Below are 4,862 nucleotides of genomic sequence, written 5' to 3'. Positions count from 1 at the left end.
CGAGCCACTCTGTTCTTCCCCTTTCCCCTCACTTCCTCTGTTCTTCCCTCTCTCTCCTCGAACTCCTCACAAATTTTGCCCAAAATTTGTCAAGATTTGAAGGCCCCCATCCATTCAAATGATCACAAAGATTAGCAACTTTGTCCTTTCAACTCTCATTGCTAGATTAGCTCTTGCAATGCTTTGTATAGTGATTAATTTGGGAGGAATAATTATATTTGCTAGTATTTGATTTATATGCAATTTGAGCACAAAAATAACACTTAGTTTGCATATGTAGGTGTGGTTTACTTAGTGCCTTCTTAATCTCCGTCGTAACCACCGTCGATCGCCCGCACCGTCCCATCGCCGGCACCACCTTCTGATGAGGCTCTTGTTCATGAATGTTTTACATTACCAAATTGATGTTTATGTGATTTGGATATATAGTTACTCGTATAATTATCTTACCCGTACGTTGTTTGTTATACATAGTGCCATGGTTTTGATATCCGTCCCCGTCGGCCCTCGTCCTTGTTATGATTCGGATGTGGTATATTCTCTTTTAAAACTAGTTGTTGCATTTCGTGTTTATGACAAATTATGCCCATCAAGTTGACATAGATATTTTTATCTAGGAGGTATGTGAACCGGAAATTCCAACCGACCCTATTGTCGAGAGGTTAAATTTAGTTGAAAGAGAAAACGAGTATTTGAAAAAAAAATTGAAAAGAATTGAGGGGGAGAAGATGGAATTGGAGTTGCATGTTGCCGATGTCGTCGATGATCACAAGATCAAGATGGAGAAAATGGGGTTGAAGATTAGAAAGATTAGAAAATATGCCATTGATAGTGTGGCTTGGTATCATTATGCTGTTGGATCAATTGTTACCTTAATTGCGATCTTCATCGCATTTGTTGTTGCATTTAAATTCTTTAGCTGCAATGGAAGGCAGAGAATGGTGTATCTGACAAGGAATTTGGAAAGTTGCTGATAATGATAAAGAATATGCTTCCAAAGGACAACGAATTGCCCGAAAGTACGTATGAAGCAAAGAAGGCTGTCTGCCCTCTAGGGTTAGAGGTGCAAAAGATACATGCATGCCCTAATGACTGCATCCTCTACCACGGTGAGTACGAGGATTTGAATGCTTGCTCGTTATGCGGTGCATTGCGTTATAAGATCAGCCGCGATGACCCTGGTGATGTTGAGGGTGAGCACCCCAGGAAGAAGATTCCTGCCAAGGTGATGTGGTATGCTCCTATAATACCATGGTTGAAACGTTTGTTCCAAAACAAAGAGCATGCGAAGGCGATGCGGTGGCACGCAGAAGACCGTAAGAAAGACGGAAAGTTGAGAGTACCCGCTGACGGTTCGCAGTGGAGAAAAATCGAGAGAAAGTACTGGGAGGAGTTTGTAGGTGACCCAAGGAACGTATGGTTTGGTCTAAGTGCAGATGGCATTAATCCTTTTGGGGAGCAGAGCAGCAACCATAGCATGTGGCCTGTGACTCTATGTTTGTATAACCTTCCTCCTTGGTTGTGCATGAAGCGGAAGTTCATTATGATGCCAGTGCTCATCCAAGGCCCTAAGCAACCCGGCAACGACATTGATGTGTACCTAAGGCCATTAGTTGAAGAACTCTTACAACTGTGGAATGGAACAGGTGTACGTGCGTGGGATGAGCACATGGGGGAAGAATTTGACCTAAAGGCGTTGCTGTTCGTGACCATCAATGATTGGCCTGCTCTCAGTAACCTTTCAGGACAGACAAACAAGGGATACCGCGGATGCACGCACTGTTTGGATGATACCGACAATATATATTTGAATAGCTGTAAGAAGAATGTGTACCTGGGACATCGTCGATTTCTTTCGAGCAGGCATCCCGTAAGAAAGAAAGGCAAGCATTTCAAAGGTGAGGCGGATCACCGGACAAAGCCTCGCCACCGTACTGGTGCTGATGTACATGATATGGTCAAGGATTTGAAGGTAATCTTTGGAAAGGATCCTGGCGGACAACCTGTTCCGAAGGACGCTGACGGACGCACACCCATGTGGAAGAAGAAATCTATATTTTGGGACCTACCATATTGGAAAGACCTAGAGGTCCGCTCTGCAATCAACGTGATGCACGTGACGAAGAATCTTTGCGTGACCTTGCTTGGCTTTTTGCGCGTGTATGGGAAGACAAAAGATACACCAGAGGCACGGGAGGACCAGCAACGTATGCACGGAAAAGACGACATATATCAGGGTCAGGCCAGCTACGCTCTTACCAAAGAAGAGAAGGAAATCTTCTTCGAATGCCTGCTCAGCATGAAGGTACCGTCTGGCTTCTCGTCGAATATAAAGGGAATAATAAATATGGCAGAGAAAAAGTTCCAGAACCTAAAGTCTCATGACTGCCACGTGATTATAACGCAACTCCTTCCGGTTGCATTGAGGGGGCTTCTACCGGAAAACGTTCGATTGGCCATTGGGAAGCTATGTGCATTCCTCAATGCAATCTCTCAGAAGGTAACGATCCAGAAATCATACGAAGGTTACAGAATGATTTGGTGCAATGTCTTGTCAGTTTCGAGTTGGTGTTCCCACCATCCTTCTTCAACATCATGACGCACGTCCTACTTCACCTTTGCGAAAAGATTAACGTTTTGGGTCCTGTATTTCTACACAATATGTTCCCCTTTGGAAGGTTCATGGGAGTTTTGAAGAAATATGTTCATAACCATGCTAGGCTAGAAGGAAGCATCTCGAAGGGCCATGAAAATGAGGAGGTCATTGAGTTTTGTATTGACTTTATTCCTTACCTTAAGCCGATTGGTGTTCCTGAATCGCGGCATAAGGGCAGACTGGAAGGAAAAGGCACGCTAGGAGGGCATCAAATAATATATATGGACGGGCATTCTCTCACTGAAGCACACTACACAGTTCTACGGAATCCCACCTTGGTGGCTCCGTATATGGCGGAACACAAGAATTTTCTATAGTCCAAACACCCGGAGAAGTCTGACGACTGGATTACACGTGAACAAACGAGTACTTTCGCCGGTTGGTTGCAGAAACGTGCCTTGAATGATGGCGATATTCAAAATGACCTGTACTCGCTGTCCCAGTTACCATCTTCGAATATAATGACTTTCAAAGGGTACAAGATAAATGGGAATACATTTTACACGATCGCCCAAGATAAGAAGAGCACCAACCAAAACAGTGGTGTCCGCTTTGATGCAACAACCAACACGGGAAGGGAAACATATTTATGGTTACATAGAGGACATACGGGAACTTAACTATGGATCAGGTGATTTGAAGGTCCCTTTGTTTCGGTGCAAATGGGTCAATATGACACGAGGCGGGGTAACGGAAGACCTGCAGTACGGAATGACAACAGTGGATCTCAACAATCTTGCGTATGCAGACGAACCATTCGTCCTAGCCAATGATGTGGCACATGTTTTTTATGTGAAAGACATGTCTACCAGGCCGAGAAAAAGAAAAGATAAAGAAGCGAATGGATCATACGACGAGCCAAAGCGCCACATAGTTCTTTCAGGAAAAAGAAACATCGTGGGAGTGGATGACAAGACAGACATGTCAGAAGATTATGAAAAGTTTGATGAAATTGCTCCATTCACAGTGAATATTAACCCGAGCATCCAGTTAAATGATGAAGATTTTCCCTGGCTACGGCGCAAAGGGACACACGAGAAGAAAAAGTTTCACACCCAAAGATCTGGGATGTGATCGGCTTCACTGTCATCACTTTCTTCTGTGTTTCACACCCAGGAGGGAATGTCTGTAATAGTTAGGGTAGTTAATTATGTGTTTTGGCATTTGAAACGCGAAGAAATTTTATGTGCAAACAAATTCTTTTTCATGCATTTACTGATTTTTTTTCCAGCTAAATGACCCTGAAATTGAAAAGCATTTGAAATGAACTCAGAAAAGGTTGAAAGTTGGCATGGTATCATAATTTCATACAAATAGCATGTGCAAAAAAGTAGAGAGGGTTACGGCAAAAACTGGATACACTTCGTGTATAAAATGGACAATCTTTTTCGAAGTATCACGGTTTCCGACGAAAACTGAAATGTTACAAAGGCATTTCATTTTTTTAAATAACCTAAGCATTACCAAATTGAATATAATGATAAAACACACTAGTATTAAACATAAGAAAAAAGAATCACTGAAAAATCTTTTTTCAAAGTTAAGTTATTCACAAACTAGTGATTCACACAAATTTCAAATAATTCAAAATTTAAACTATTCAAATTTGAAAACTACCGGCACTAACAGATCAAAGTTTGTAAATTTTTGTACCTAAAGCAAAAATATTCACAAAGAAACTCTAAATACAGCAAAAAACAACTCAAAAATAAAGAAAACAAATAAAAAAGCAAAAAAATTAAGAAAATAAAAAAAGCCCGCCTACTGGGCCAAATCGGCCTGCATACGACTAGAAACTCAACCTTTTGTTGGGCCAGGATGCAGGCCCGCAAAGGCCCAGTAGGCCCACATGGCAGCAATGAATTGGTAGGCCCAGTAGGCCTTCTTAGGAGAGGAGCTCGAGAGAGCTACCGCACTGGGCTTATAAACCAGTGCGGTAGCCCTTCGACTAGCGAGGTGGGACTAAACTTGCGCACCGCCTTGAGCCAGCGCGCCCCCTTTAGTACCGGGTGGTGGCTCCAACCGGTACTAAAGGGGGGGGGGGCTTTAGTACCGGTTGGAGCCACCACCCGGTACTAAAAGGGGTGCGCTTCCCGCCGCTTGGCCTGGCCAAAACAGACCTTTAGTACCGGTTGGTGGCTCCAACCGGTACTAAAGGTCCATCCTATATATACATCACTTGAAAAAAATTCAGTTTCCCTCTGTT

The sequence above is a fragment of the Triticum aestivum genome, chromosome 3B (genome assembly GCF_018294505.1).
Source record: "Triticum aestivum cultivar Chinese Spring chromosome 3B, IWGSC CS RefSeq v2.1, whole genome shotgun sequence".
Classification (NCBI taxonomy): Eukaryota; Viridiplantae; Streptophyta; class Magnoliopsida; order Poales; family Poaceae; genus Triticum; species Triticum aestivum.
Note: the sequence above shows the minus strand (reverse complement) of the source record.